Source organism: Nycticebus coucang, chromosome 7, assembly GCF_027406575.1.
Source record: "Nycticebus coucang isolate mNycCou1 chromosome 7, mNycCou1.pri, whole genome shotgun sequence".
Classification (NCBI taxonomy): domain Eukaryota; kingdom Metazoa; phylum Chordata; class Mammalia; order Primates; family Lorisidae; genus Nycticebus; species Nycticebus coucang.
Genome location: NC_069786.1, coordinates 105,689,757 through 105,706,289, shown reverse-complemented (window position 1 = coordinate 105,706,289; position 16,533 = coordinate 105,689,757). Strand labels below are relative to the sequence as shown.

The 16,533-nt window shown below is 41.4% G+C and overlaps 1 pseudogene; it reads left to right on the top strand.

Moving 5' to 3' along the window:
* Positions 1-1,978: 1,978 nt before the first annotated feature.
* Positions 1,979-2,460, top strand: LOC128590595 (eukaryotic initiation factor 4A-I-like; annotated as a pseudogene).
* Positions 2,461-16,533: the final 14,073 nt, after the last annotated feature.

Sequence of the window (16,533 nt, the reverse complement as noted above, 5' to 3'; positions counted from 1 at the left end):
AGGAGAGTTTAACACATATTGAGCTGAGCAAGACACCAGGAGTGATATTTAAAGCTTTTTAGAATCAGAAAGGTAAAGGCACAGCCCCATCAGAATGGATGAAAGGCGCAGGGTCCTGAAACTGAATCAGTATACTAAGGGGTGACCTGATTTGCCAACCAGCATGGAAGCTTCTCAATATTATTAAACCTAGTTCAGCAACAGAGTAGCCTAGAGCTCACCTTGAAAATTTAGCACTAGGCTGGTTGTAAAGGAAGAATATTCTTGGCAGAGGAAGTGCAGGTCCAAAGGTGTTGGGGAAAGGTGTTACCTGGCAGAGGGTTAGGATGGACATAGTTCTCACTGGTAATGATGAAAAGGAAGGGGGCTGTGTAGGTGTCACGGGTGTGAAGGGCCATAGGGGCACAGAGAGGAAATTTTTTAATCCTTTAATTGTTTTTTGGTGTCTGGAAAATTCTCTGCCACCTCATTAGGAGCATCTTTCCTTTCCCCCTGTTTCTTCTGTTTGGCCTCTCTGTAGGAACATCAGTGCTACATCCGCTCATGCCTCCCTCCAGGACATTCCACCAGCACATTGGTTCTTAGGCTGGCTGCACGCTCAGTCACATGGAAAGCTCTTCACAAAATCCCAAGGCTTGGCTCACCCCAGAAGTGAGACTTAGTCTTAGGTGAGGCCCAGAAATCCTAACGTTTTTAAAATTCCCTCACTTATTCTAACGTGCAGACAGGGCTGAGACCCATGAGGGCAATCCGCCTTCTGAACGAAGTTTTAAGATGGTACCCGCCATTGTGAAAAAAGAAATCCTCTTCTAGGCTAATGCTATTTATATTTTTAATCTTTTTTTCCATCTTTAAGCTTGGCTACTGCATCCAACTTGCGATGCTACTGTGTTTTCAAAGTCAGCACAAATATTAGTACAGAAAAGAACAATATTCCCTTGTAGCAACAAAATTCATGTTCCCATCTGTGTTTTTCTTTGCCATTTGACTTTGCAATGATGTTACCGTCTGTTTTTTATTGCTTGTTTTATTTTTGTTAATACACAGAGTTCTTTGAATATCTGAACTTGTCCCTACTTTTTAAAATAATCTAGAGTCTATAACGGTGCTTAATTTTAATTATGGTGTTATTACAGACTCATTGTGTGGTACAATATTCGTAATGATTTTTGTTAATTTGTCCTTCCTTCTCTGAGCATACACTGTGTCAGAGAGTTCGCTATGCTTTGCTTTGCTCTCTGCTATGTTTAGTAAAGATGAATAAGACGTGTGTCGAAGTGGTTATAGACGCCTGGGAGAAACAGACATGGAAATCCAGGAACAATCCAACTTCTCTTCCCTGGAGGTCCCGACTTCCTCTTGCTTCCTGCCCTTTCTCTCTATCTCCCCCTCTTTGCTCTTCTCAACAAACCCTGCCTGTTTGCGTCTGGCCAGGGCCTTTGCACATGCCTTCCCTCCCCTTAACTAACCCCTGTTCTTTAACTAGATGACGACCCAATGTTATACTCTGTCATGGCACCATACGCTTTGCCTTCATGGTGTTTATCACAAGTGAAATTTGACATCTTTTCCTACAACTCTTTGACTACAAGCAGTCCCTGAGTTACTTACGAACAGAGGCTACTATGGTAAGTCCTGGAGTTACAAACATCTGACTGATGTATAACTCTCACTTAGGAATGGAGGCTATTACAGGTAATAGGTAAATGTACCTTCCAACTTATATGCAAATTCAACTTAAGAGCAAACCTACAGAACCTATCTTATTCATAACCCAGGGACTGCTGTACTGTCTATCTACATCACTAGAACTGGGCCCAGGGCAGATGTTCAATAACTATGTTCTAATGAATGGGTGACGCAATGGAGGAGGTCCTGGGAGTCCTCACAGAGGAGCATCTGGATGTGCTCATGGATGACCATAGCATCAGTGGAGCACAGGGAAAGCAGGGATTACTATTAGTAGCTTTTAAGGACCATGTCTGTGAGTCAGGATTCCTGACCCAGAGACAATGACCTTGATGGGATGGATCCCTAAGACATCATTGAGAGTAACTGGAATGAGATTGTTGACAGTTTTGATGACATGAACCCTCAGAGTCCCTCCTCTGTAGTATCTATTCCTACAGTTTTGAAATGCCCTCTGTCATCCAGCAGTGAGCCTTTCTTTCTGTGTCAAGGGTTATGACGTGACTGCTCAAGCCCCACCTGGGCCTGGGAAAATGGCCACATTTGCTTTATCAATTCTGCAGCAGATTGAATTGGATCTAAAAGCCACCCAAGCCTTGGTCAAAGTAGCTACTGAAGAATTGGCTCAGCAGATACAGAAGATGTTCATGGCACTGGCGTAGCACATGGTGCCTCCTTGTCATGCCTGTGTTGGGGACAGGCATGCTGAGGTGCAGAAACTGCATCGTGGGTACCCCAGACTGAGTGTTTGATTTGCTTAACCAGAAATAGCTGTCTCCCAAATACATCAGATGTTTGTACTAAAGAAAGATGGTGAAACGTTAACTGTGGATTTAGTTGTTTTATTTATTTTATTTTTTTATTAATCTTTTGTACATAGATCATAAATACATTTATACCATTTTCAATGTGTTGATTATTTGTACAAATTGGAGTGCTTACATCCTACTAATCAACATAGTTGTTTTGCATAGTATTGATTGATTGGTTCAGGAAACAAATTCAAAGGACCAGCTGTATGACATATTCCAAAAGTTCAACAGCAACACCCCCAGGTGATTTTGCTGTCAGCTACGACGCCTTCGCATGTGTGCTTGAGGTGACTAAGAAGTTCATGAGGGATCCCATCCAGATTCTTGTCAAGAAGGAACATTTTCTTTAGAATAGGCTCTTGCCCTAGATGCTATCTCTTCTCCCCAACACACCAATCCATTTCACTAACCTCATCATCTCCATATCCCAGAGGCTCCCCCCAGGCCAGCCCCTTTGAAAATGATTCAAGGGGCTATATATGGCGCTCAGCCTCATTTGCTGAGCCAGATCTGAAGGCAGAACCCCTGAAATCCCCACATGAAGTTGCCCAAAGGATTGTCCCCAGGTGGGGATGGTAGGGGAAAGAACATGGTAGCCATTTTTTCATTGTTTTGTATAGTATTTATTGGTTCAGGAAACAAATTCAAAATTCTGAATAAAATGACTTGGAAAGTGTCAACAAGAAAAAGAAATGCTGTGATTAGGTGAAGTCTGAGGCTCAGTAGATGTGCGGGAGGAGTCAGCTTATGAAAAGCCCCAGGGGCCAGGCAGATGCCTCTGTTCTGCAGAGAACAAGGGACCACCACAGAGACTCAAGCAGAGGAATAATACTACAGAGGAGGGAAGTTGTGGAAACCTAACCCTGGCGGCTTTGTGGAAGATGAGTTGCTGCAAGCAAGGCAGAAGGCGGAGACTTCAATTAGATGGTGATTGTATTTCAAGATACTGTCCTGCTTCCAGCTGCACTGGCCACTGGGTCTGCTGGCTTCTTTGGCTTGACCCTTGGCAATTCTCCTCAGTGACGATTCTGTAACCTGGATGCCCATTTTCTTCCTGCCCTGTTGGGTAAATACCACAGGTAATCTGACCCTGACACTTTTCTACCAAACTGGCCAGACTTGTCAGTACTTAACAAGGATGACTCAGACAAGTCAGGATGTTGAACTTGCTCAATGGAACTGTTTCTAGATGCCTTCAATTTCTCATATTTATTTTTCCCGTTTCTTTCCTTTTAGTCATTTTTCAATTACTGGCAACTGGAGCCATGGTGGTAGACCAGATGACCCAAAGAGAACTTGCAGAGGGTGGATAGAAAAATGTTTGGGGGAGGAGCCTCAGGGATATCAGCGTTTTAGGAGCAGAAAGGACCAGTACACCAGACTGAGTCCAAAAAGCAAAAAGAAAAGGAATTAGATTCCCTCCTAGAGTCTTCAGAAAGGAACACAGCCTTGCCAACACCTTCATTAGCATAGTGAGACCCTTCTGACCTACAGGACTGTAAGGTTATACATTTGTGTTTTTTAAGCCACTAAATTCGTGGTACTCTGTTATAGTATCAATAGGAAACTAATACACCATCACATCCTTGATAGTTTACTTGTATGACTCCAAACCCAGCTTCTGACCTCAGCTTCTATAAGAAACATTTACCGAACTCTGGGTTTTTACCAAAAGGCAAAAAGACAACAAAAGAAATAGAAAAAGCTAAGGAATGACATCTGGGACACTTTTAGAATATCACCAGATGCTAAAGGAGAAAAGGGTTTCATGAGAGAAGCATGGTGTCAAAGGTCACAGATGTGACCCTTGGGATCTGAAAGATGCCAACTGCATTGTGTTGGTGGGAGGCACAGCTGTTATGCCTGGGGCTGGTAGTGACTGGAATTATCAAACCCGCAGGTGAAACTGGGATCCCAGTGATGTCCCATTTCTTGATCCGCGTCGAGTTACAGATCACCTTTTGAAAACTGGTTGAAAACTGAATGGTACCACTTTTTATACTTTTCTGCATATACAGTGTGGCCACAAAGTTCTTGTGCAATTTGCTGTCTGTTATACTTCAATAAAAAGGGTTTTTTAAGTAGCATAAGTTGCTTTAAGAAAATTTCCAGGACGGATGCCTTGAATTTATACTTTCTCCCATGCCCTGCGGTCTGCTGGAGTCAAGTGTGAAAGGCTCCCTCTCTGCATCCGAGCCCTTCACTCATTTATTCATTCGTTTAACACAAATTTGTTGAAGTATCGTGTCGGGCACTGGGAGGCAAATCCCTGCTTCACACACAGCACAACTTAATTTAGGTGGGGAAGAGACAGGTGTCAATCAAATAGTCACAAAAGTCAACATATAAGAGAAGGTGAGGAGAGGGGAGGAGCCTGAGGCCTAAAGCTGAGCAGGCTCTAGTAGAAAGGAACGTTAGCCTCAACTAGTCCAGCAGAGGGCGTCACAGACAGGCTTTTGTGGCAATTCCTGAACCAGCCAAGAAATCGCAGGCTTGAAAGTTTGCTGGGCTGGGCGGCGCCTGTGGCTCAAAGGGGTAGGGCACCAGCCCCTATATGCCGGAGGTGGTGGGTTCAAACCCAGCCCTGGCCAAAAACTGAAAAAAAAAAAAAAAAAAGAAAGTTTGCTGGGCTTCGGCTCGTTTCGATAGCGCTGGAGGAGCGTGAATTACCCCAGGGGAACTAAGTGTAAACCCACAAACGTACATCTTGCTGTATAGTCTCACCTAACACTATAGTACGGATTCCTGCCAAATAAAAGACCTCTTGACTTTCACACATCCTCGAAGAGCTAACCTTGATCCAGGACAGATACACTCCGACGTTTTCTTATTTATTAGTGCCCCACACAAGTCCCTCATGTCCCACAGGGTAGATGGAAAAGCATTTGGGGGAGGAGCTTCAGGAATACCAACATTCTGCAAGCCCTGCAGAAAGCATTCCACTGTGGATCTGCTATTTGCTTCTTATTCAGACAGCTGAAATACAGATACATTTTATATATTACCTGTAGACAAAAGGCAAAACAATAATTTGCCACATTCTAGGCCAGGCACAGTGGTTCGCACCTATAATCCTAACACTCTGGAAGGCTGAGGCAGGAGGACCCCTTGAGTTCAGGAGTTTGAGATCAGCCTGAGCAAGAAAGAGAGCCCATCTCTACTAAAAAGAGAAAAATTGGTCAGGTATGGTGTCACATGCCTATACTCCCAGACATTCAGGAGGCGAGGCAGGAAGATCACTTGAACCCAGAAGTCTGAGGTTGCAGCAAGCTATGACAATGCCACTGCACTCCAGCCCAGGTGATAGAGAGAGACTCTGTCTCAAAAAAAAAAAAATGCTAATAATAATTTGTTGTATCCTATTAAATGATCAGGAATGATATCAGGATTAAAAACAAAAGACATTTCCAGTATGTTTAAGAGTCGATGTCTTTACCATCTACTATGCACCAAACACCCTAGAAATTACCTAAGGCATGTCACTTCCCTCTTTTAAAATTAATTCCCAGTACAATTAAATATCTTTAATTTGTTAAAAAATGAAAGCAGTGCTCATACTGTGACAGGCAAGGCCTATGGTCTAGCCATTGCCCATCTCCTCTCATTCTTGTCATTCTATGTTTCCGACTCCTTGCTTCCATGAAATCACCACACATTTTGCATTTGCTGTTTCCCTTGCCTGAAACAGCTGCTCCCAGCATCTAACAAGAGGCTTCTTGTCATTCAAGTTCCAGGTGAATTGTCACTTCCTAGGAAAAGACTTCCTAGACCACCAGTTCCTGTCTGCCCTTTCCAAGGAGCCAGACAGCCCCCTGACCTTTCCCTGGACATGGTCCTGCTCAGTATCCCATTCTCTATTTCCCAGCCTTGTTAGCAGTTGGACATCGCCGTGTTTCTGGCTAATGGGATGTGAGTGGAAATGTTTGGCAGGACTTTCTAGAAGCATCTTTAAAGGGAAGCAGGCAGCTCTCTATCTCCCATTTTCTTGTCTCCTCCTGTCTGGAATGACTGTGATAACTGCAACTCCTAGAAGCAACCTGGTCTTTGAGAGTGCAGTGAGGAAGGGAGAAAGGGCAGATGTGGGCCTGGAAAGCTGATGCACTGCACGATGAGGGCAGAGTGGGCAACAACAGCCTGGAGATAGCTTGGATGTGGGGGAAAAAGAACAAACTTCTGTCTTAAGCCACTGTTACTTGCTTTTCACTAGTACATGGCTCCAAACCTCAATACTAACTGAATGTGCCTGCTGTCCCCAACCTTTTTGGCATTGGAAAACAATTTTTCCACAGACCGGGGTGGGAGGCTGGAGCATTAAATTCTCATAAGGAGCACACAACCTAGATCCCTCCTACAAGTATCTAATGCCACCCCTAATATAACAGAAGGCAGTGCTCAGGCCAGGATGCCAGTGATGGGGAGCAGCTAGAAACACAGAGGAAGCTCCACTCAGCCACCACTCATCTCTGGCTGAGTAGCCCAGGTCCTGACAGGCACAGAGGAAGCTCCGCTCAGCCATCACTCATCTCTGGCTGTGTGTCCCAGGTCCTGACAGGCACAAAGGAAGCTCTGCTCAGCCACCACTTGTCTCTGGCTGTGTGGCCCGGCTCCTAACATGCCAGGGATTGGTACTGGTCCACGGCCCTGGGTTTGGGGACCACAGAAATATACAGTAGCCAAAGTTAACACATCACCCTGTTTTCTTCAGTGTCATTTCGCTTCCTGACATGTGACCATGTGTTTACTTGAAACTAGGGATCTAGACTTCTGTTGACTGCTGTGCCCCTGGCACCTGCCACAGTGTGATGTTTCCAGGCCTTCTCAGAATTTCTCAGAAAATCAACATTTTTCTGACTTCTGAGAAAAATAAGTGAAAACCCCAGGGGAGAGAGCGGAACCTGTGGCTCAAAGGGGTAGGGCGCCGGCCCCATATGCCCGAGGTGGCGGATTAAACCCAACCCCGGCCAAAAACTGCAAAATAAATAAATAAATAAAAATAAAAAATAAAACCCCAGGGCAGAGCATTATAATTCTTCCTGCAAGAAATAAAGTTTAACAATCTTCATGGAAACATATCAGTGAAGAATTTCATCAATATCAACAACTAGTGATGGCTCAGTAATGATGAACAAGTTTAAAAATTTTTCAGCAGGTATGCTACTTCACCTTGCTATAGCAAAAGTGCTTTGCTCTAAAATTTAAAGATGAAGCATCAAAAACAAGTAGCAGAGAAAATGACCACAGAGCAGATACTGAATATGAGAAAGATGAAGCAATGATTCAGGCCATACAGCCAGGGCTGGTCAGTATGATCTGAAAGATGATGTCCTTCTGGCAATTTCTAGAATAAGAAAAATGATAAAACAGTTTACATTTTCTTCAATGAGAAACTCTCTTTTGAAAGAAGAATGAAAATGGAAAAAAAAAACTGGAGGTCATTTTCGACTCCAAAACACTCTCAAATACACACAAAAAATGATTGAAAGAGTTTTAAGGATCTTAAATGTGATAAAAATTTCTTTATGGGCTCAGCGCCCGTAGCTCAGTGGTTAGGGCTCCGGCCTCATACACCCGGGCTGGCGGGTTCGAACCCAGCTCAGGCTCTGCTAAACAAGAATGACAACTACAACAAAAGAAAAAAAAAAGCTGGGCATTGTGGCAGGTGCCTGTAGTCCCAGCTACTTGGGAGGATGGCACTCTACCAAGAGCTACAAACTGAGACTCTGTCTCAAAAAAATATATATATATATTATTTTATGACAGCTGAAAGCTGGAAAATGGAATGTTGTGAAATTAAGAGGGAAACATTAAATTGCTTAATCCCTGTTTGAATAGTAGCTGAAACATTGAGTAATCATGATGCAAATCTTCTAATTGAAAACAGAATTCTGCTTTGAGCAGTACACTTTTAAAAGAAATTAGAATTGAATTGCTTAATGCAGAAAAAAGATCAAACCTCCCTCATTAAATATTTAAGTAATGTTAGTAGTTTAATATGAGGTGGGCAACTTTTTTGCTTTGACAAACAAGAATGAAATAGCTTAATTAGCAAAATCATTAATGGAAAGACTTCTGTGTTTTATCAAAAGAAATGCAAAGAGGAGTGAAAGTTGGGGACTACCAATTATGAAGCCAGAAACGGATCTAAAATTCAGATTAGCAAGGACAATATAAACTTGAAGAGAAAAATAGAAATTAGGGAAAAGAGACAGTATTTTCATCATTAAGAAAAGGGAATGAGTTTATGATAAACATGCATCCCAACACCCAGCTTGAAGATGCTTTAGACACGCTCTTGATAATTCAACTAAGGTCAGCAGAAAATGAAAAAACATCCTACATCTGGAATATTTGTCATGAAACAAAGACCAAGAGGATCAGATAAGGCAGTTAATTCTTTATGTGTTTTTAAATTTTGTTTTAAGAACTATAACTTCCAAAATTTAAGTGTTTGTGGTATTATCTTTCAATTATTTAAATAACTTTATTTGGCCTTTACTTTGTATTAAGATTCTCTCCTTTTAATATTTTCTATTATCAAATGTCTATATCAGGTAGGAATCATTTTACATGTCATGGAATGTACTATCATCTCAACCCAATATCTACACATGCATCATAGTAATAAACCATATAACTTATATATGTATTGGCCCTGTTTTGTTTTGTTTTTCATTTTTTTACTTTTTCTAAGATGAAGTCTTGCTATGTTGCCCAGGTTTTGAACTTCTGGGCTCAAGCCATCCTCTGGCCCCAGCCTCCAAACTAGCTGGGAATACAGGTACTCACCCTCACATCTGTTTGTTTTTTTTTATTGCTTGGGATTCACTAAGGATATAAAGAATCAGGTTACTCTGATTGCATTTGTTAGATAAAGTCCGTCTTATAATTGTGTCCCACCCCCAAGAGGTGTGCCCTATACCATGATCCCCCATCCTCCTCCCTCCTCCTCCTACCCCACCCCTTGTATGAAGGCAGCTCATAGGATTCTTGCTTCTCTATTCTTGTGATGCTTTACTAAGAAGAATATCTTCCACTTCCATCCAGGTTAATACAAAAGATGTAAAGTCTCCATATTTTTAATGGCTAAATAGTATTCCATGGTATACATATACCACAGCTTGTTAATCCATTCCTGGGTTGGTGGACATCTAGGTTGTTTCTGCATATCTGTCTGGGGTTTTTGGTTTGTTTTTGCAGAAAATCTCAGAAACTTTTAGTATAACCTGATCACGGAAAAATGGTTCACTCTTTACTATAATGGTCTATCACTGTTATTTAAGGACATATAAAGAAGGTGTTATAGGAAAATGCAAATTAATTCAAGATTTTGAGAATCCCAAGAATTCCTGAGAATTCCAATTTTTTGTTCCAGAATCCTAAAGGTTACTATCAATCAGGAATTTGCAAGCACTGGTTCCTGGCACAGAGTAAGCCCTCAGCAAATTCTGCATGTGCCAAAATATATATATACATTTTAAGAGATGTTATCTGTGTACTATGTATTACTTTTTCAAGTTGAACTACAGTAGCAATGTGGAGTATCACGTTTGCAGCATCTTTTGTTATCAGTATATATTGAGTATTACAATTTTAATACAGTTTTTTTCCTTTCTTAAAATGTGAACACATTTTTTTTGGCACCCTCTCTATTTAGAATGAATGGATGTTATTTTGTTTAATAGTCACAGCAACCCTGTGAAGTAGATATGAATGTGCCCATTTTATGCATTAGAAATCCTGGGCTTATCAATCTGGGAAGGGATTAACAAACCATAGTATATGAATACCGTGGAATACTATTCAGCCATAAAAAGATGTCCACTTCACATCTTTTGTATTAACCTGGATGGAGTTGAAACACATTCTTCTTAGTAATGTATCACAAGAATGGAAAAGCAAATATCCAATGTACTGAATACTAATATGAAGCCAGTAGACGATCTAATCCCCCCTCCCCCCACCCCATAGGAGAAAAATTCAATTCATTTCAAGTTGGAAGGAAGGGGAACAAGGGAGGAAGAGAGGGGAGGAGGGGGGATTGTTGTGCTCCCACTTAATGGGCACAATGTTAGGGTGTCTGGTATACCTTTTGGGTGCGGGACACAACTACAACAGGAACTCTACCTAACAGATGCAAATTTTGTGACCTCCTAGTTGTGACCCTCACATTAACTTGAAATAAAGACAAAGAAAAGGAAATACCTGGGCTTTCTTTGAGACTGATGTGAGACAATGTCCTTAAGATTCTTAATATCTCTACTGTTTACTGAGCTGCTCTAGGAGGCACATCCTTGAGATTCTTAGAAGAACTACATACTACCAATTCTGCCCTGAAATTTTTCTACAAAGCTTCTTACTCTGGATTTGATCTTAGACCTGAAGCTGTCTTATTATAGAACCCAGTAAATCCTGGCTGCTTTGTATTTTCTTCCAATTTTTCTAAAAACTTGAACAATTTCTTCTTTAGATCATCTCACTGGTCTCATATTTTATCACAGGCAACTGGAAAAAGTTTCTACATTCTGCCTGGAGATCTCCCCAGCCAACCCCAAAAGTTACAAAGTACTCTATTTCCCACGTTACAGTGTTGCCACATTTTCTGTCACTGTGTAGAAACAGTCTTTTGTTTTCCAACTTCCACAAATATTTGTCTTAGTCTTTCACACCTGTATACCGTGGAATACTATTCAGCCATAAAAAGATGGCCACTCGCATCTTTTGTATTAACCTGGATGGAGTTGAAACACATTCTTCTTCTTTTTTTTTTTTTTTTTTTGGTTTTTGGCCGGGGCTGAGGTTTGAACCCACCACCTCCGGCATATGGGACTGGCGCCCTACTCCTTGAGCCACAGGTGCCGCCCAAGTATTACAAGAATGGAAAGTCTCCTCAAGGCTTTTTCTGCTTCTCCCTGACCCCCGTCCCAAAGCCACGTCAAGTGGTTTGAGTGTATGTTATGGCGGCATCCCACTCCAACTACCAAATTCTGTTCAAGGCTTCTATCACTGCACAGTAACTTCATGGCTTGAAACAATTTATGACTACTATACTCAAAGATACCACAGCAAGGGACAGCTTCTTCTCTAGAACATCTGGGGCCTCAGCTGCAATGATTGGAATGACTGCCGGCCTAGAACAGCTGAGGGCTGTCTGGGCACCTCATTCTCTCTCTCCCCGTGTGCCTCTGTCCCTTCTCAATCCCTCTCCCACAGTTTCTTCATGTAGCTAGCTTAGGCTTCCTTATTGGATGGCACCCTCTGGGTAGTGAGACTTCTGACACAGAACCTCAGGGCTCCACTCAACATCCATTTTCCAGGAAACAAAAGCTGCCGGGAAACTTGCACATCACCACTTGCAGGATACCCTACTGGTCAAAGCATGAGCATGCAAGGGGAGGGGACACCTGCACCCCATTTCTCAATGAGAATGATGGCAAAGAGTGTGTGGTTACCTTTCACCTGCCACACTTTTATTACTAGCGTTATAATAATACAGTAAAGCTTCATGATCATGTAGATTCAGCTATCACTTAACTCATGCCCAGACCTACTCTTAAAAGAGGGTGGCCTCTTATCTTCTGCACAGTGATGTCTCATGACTGCTTGGAGGCTCTCTGCTTGACATATGGTGCACACTGTGTCTGCAATGATAGATGTGCTGCATATTTCCCATTCATCTCTCCAGGTAAAGTTTTTTCCCTTCTTTCCCTGCTCTGTGCCCCCAAAGATAGATCTTTACCTTTTGGCTTCTGGTTGAGTTCAGCCCCTGGGTAACACTAATGGACGCCCCATGAAGGAGGTGGGAGTGAGTGAGGTCACTGTATTCATTCCCTCAGGTCCATTCCACCTGAGTCATTGTGGTTTGGCTTTATGGTTCTCCAGGCAGCTATGTGATGTTCCTTCTAAGTTAGTGGTAATGGCTTCCTGGTTCTTGCTAAACTCCACAGTACCGTATCACTCTTTGTTAATTTCCCTTAATTAACTGACCCCTTATCAAATTCCCCCAGATTATCCTATTTGGGTTTTCTGTTTGCTAATGGAGACTATGCAGATGGTCTATTTCCCACATAACCAGTAAATTAACACTGCCCCCCCCAATATTCTTATCAGAATTGTCCATTAATGTAGTTTTTATTTTTATTAGGTTTTTGATCCTTTGCCCTTCCATTTTTGAGCATTCTTTATGTATTCAGAATATCATCCTTTTGTCTATGATATATATTACAAACGTTTTCTCCCAATATGCTTGCTGTTCTGTGATTTTGTTTATAGTGATATTTTTAGCCATGCCAAAAAAAATTTTTTAGTTTTTTTATGTAGTTAAATTTATCAATCTTTTCTTTCATTGCCTCTAGATCTTGAGGTTTCCCTACTCCACGTTTTCTTCTAGCATTCATATGATTTAGATTCTGCATTTAGATCCCTGGCAATTTTGAATTTATTCTTGAGTATGGTGTGAGGTGTGAGTTTAATTTTATCTTTTTCCAAGTGTACCATTTAGTCCGGACTATTTCTTAAAAAATTCATCTTTGCTCCAATGGTTTGAGATGCCAATTCTTCATGTTCTAAATTTCCACATGTAGTTCTTTCTACTGGGAGGCTTTTTATTCTATCACATTAGTCTTCTTGTCTAGTCATGACCCAGAACCACCCTGTTTTAATTATAGTAGGTTTTAATATCTGATAAAGCTATTCTCCTTCAAAATGCTTTATTCTTTTTTTCATTTGACATTTTTTTATTTTTTGAGACAGAGTCTTACTCACCCTGGTGTTGAGTACTGTGGCATCATAGCTCACAGCAACCTCAAACTCATGGGCTCAAGTGATCCTTGAGCTTCAGCCTCCTGCGTAGCTGGGACTACAGGCACCCGCCACAAAGCGCGACTATTTTTTTTTTTTTTAATTTTTAGCAGGGACAGTGTCTGGCTCTTGCTCAGGCTGGTCTCGAACTACTGAGCTCAGCAGTCCTCCCGCCTCAGCCTTCCAGAGCGCCAAGTTTACCTGGGCTTGGAGAAGGTCGATATGAGGTAGAGCTGGTCTTTGCTAAAAATTTTTGTTACTGTTTTCCTGCTTTGCCTATTTATTTTTTTCGCATAAACTTTAGTATCACCTTGTTGGTCTCCGTAAAAATGTTTGATCGTTTCTTCACTGGAATTGTGATCAACTAACTCAGGGAGAACTGACATATCTCCTAAGTCTGAACACTTTAAGGTAGATATTTTGAAAGTCTCTCTCTCTCTCTCTCTCTCTCTCATACATACACACACACCCCAGAATCTAAAATTTCATTCCGAACGTGGAGAGGATCAAATCATTCAATCAGCAAATATTTACACCATACCTGCAAATTTGCAAATCCCTGTCCTAACACAGGACGAGCGCGTCTCTGTTGTCAGGAAGACAGCCGCCTGCAGGGGGCGATCGGCACTCGGTAAACTTGGCCGCGGCCTGCGCGGCGCTTGCTGCGGTGCCTTCCAGGTCAGCTTTTTTCTGAGCCCAGAAATCCACCGGCAGCGCTTGCCTATATCCGCATGGATCCACGGTAGGAATGCAATCTGTCTGCTCTTGGGCAGGCTGCACGCTGATGTCTTACTCTCCACGTATCCTCCAACATTGATCCTCATCCCCAAAATGTTCCTTTTCAATAGAAGAAAGGATTAAAACCAAACCATTCATTCTATATGTGAAGAGTTGCTCTGGGAGCTGAACTCATAGTGGATAATAAGAAAGATCACAGCTCTCCTTTTGGAGACGGAGTTCTAGAAGCAGAGACAGAAAACAAACAAAATAAACAATACAAGGTAATTTCAGATACTAAGAAGAGCTCTCAGGAAGGGGAAGGCAGGGCAAGGAGAGGGGAGCAAGGTGCCCTTTGAGGTAGGATGGAGAGGAGAAAGCAGGTGGCAAGCTTTGAATGAAGGGATACCAGCAGGAAGGTCCTTGGAGGGGAAGGAGCCCTCGGTACTCACTGGAGTGTCTGCACAGCCAGAGAAAAGAGGCGCAGGGAGGGAAGGATGGAGAGACAGGATGGAGGGAGGCAGTGCCTAGATCAAGTAGGCACTCTAGGTTCTTGAAAAGGAGTTGGGATTTTGTTCTGTGAGAAAGGATGATTTTGAGCAGTGGTAGGACATGTGTGATCTGTTTGAAATCGGGTCACCATAAAGAAAATGGAGTGTAGTGACCGGAAAGCAGGAGAGCAGCCAGGAGTCGTCAAGCTGTTCATGTCAAAGATGACGGGGGCTTGGACCAGAGGACTGCTGTGGAGAGCAAAAGAAGTGGAGAAGCGGGGAATGAAGAGACTTTCTGGAAGGCAAGCTGGTAGGACTTGCTGACGGGTTGAATTTGGGAGTGAAGGGAAGAACCTGGGGCTCTCTAGTTTTTGGCTTGAGCAATCAGCACCATGTATTAGAAAGGGGTGACTACTGGTGAAGAAGCAGGTTTGGGGATAAAATCTAGAGCTCTATGTGGACACATCATTTAAAATATGTGCTTGCCATGAATTTTCAATATTTTAGCATAAGTTATATTTCCCTTTTCTATCCTCCTCTTGTCATCAATTAGAGTTCTTCCCAGGAAGATGTTTAAGCTAGGTGTAGAAGAAGGTATAGTAAGTGATTGTTTAATTATTTCTCAAGGTCCCAAGCTTTATCCTATGAAAAGGATTAGATCAATATTATTGATAGTGAAACCTGTTTGGATCTAGTTGATTTCAACTGTGATCAAAGAAAGAAAAAAGTCAGCGGAGATTAATTTGTTTACAATGTTTCAGGTGGCACGGAGGAGGGATAAACTTATAACTTGCAACTGGCTCTGTTCAGGTTGATTATGCCTGATCACTGTGCTCTGACTACCTGGTGGGCTGAGGCCTTAAGAAATAATAAAAAATATAACCAAACCTTGGTGTAATCTCTGGATTGGAATCACAGAGCGTTTTCTCAGCACCAGCCATCTACAAGACACCATGCCCTTGTTATTGTTGTTTTTAGGCACCTCTTTAATCCCAGAGGGTTTCCCATGATTTCTTAGATGCAATCAATCATCTGGGTTTTGTCCGCAGAACTGCCGAAAGTCTTTAAGACCAAACACATATCTTAATGAGACCATAAAAGCCATGCAAAGTGCTTTGAATTACTCAGGTAAAAAACTCTCAGAAGTACCAATTAATATTATCTTTTACCTACAAGGAGTGCTTAAACAAAACAATAAGCAAAGTGTGAGTCCAAAAATAAAAATATGAAAGAGACATATTATAAAGACCTTGGGTTCTGCAGTCCATTCTTTCCTGGCTAAGTGAGAATCCCTGACATCTTGTGAATGTGGAAAACAGCCATTTCAGGCCCCAGCACTAAACCATAGCAGATAAAGCAGGCAAGAATATCTCACGCTACTGGGAAGCATAAATTATTTTATATTTTGTGGGAAAGAACAGTGGGATTGGACCAAGTATGAATGATTACATTGTAAGCATCAAATATGCAAATTTTTCCCAAGAATAAAAAGGGCTTTTATGCTAATAAAAAAAGTAAAACAGGTTTTATATAGAAAATACACAATAGCAGAATGTTTTTTTTTTTTAATAAGAAGTTAACCAATGACTCCATACTGAATCTCAGGGTCAAAGCATTCTACAATAAACATACTCTTATTTGACAATGTGAATGTTACTTTCTTTGCATTATTATTACTATTATTGCTTAATAGCTTGATGTAGTAATTGTCTGATTACTGTTCTGAATGTATTTATGCTCATTCATTCATTCTTTACGAGGTTTTTGTTTCTAGTCCTTATTTTAAACATTGTTATTGTTATTAAAATTTAAGACTTTTTAATTTTGTGAAGGCAAAAAAATGGAAACCTAATAAGCACATGTATATGTAAAAATAGAAAAAATAAACAGAATGTTATTTTTTAAAGAATATTTACATTAACTGTTACTCAGAGATTATCACTTAAAATCTTATTTGTATACTACACATTTTTATGCTATGTTTTTGAGTGTACATGTGTACACTTTTAGGAATATTGACTTCTATG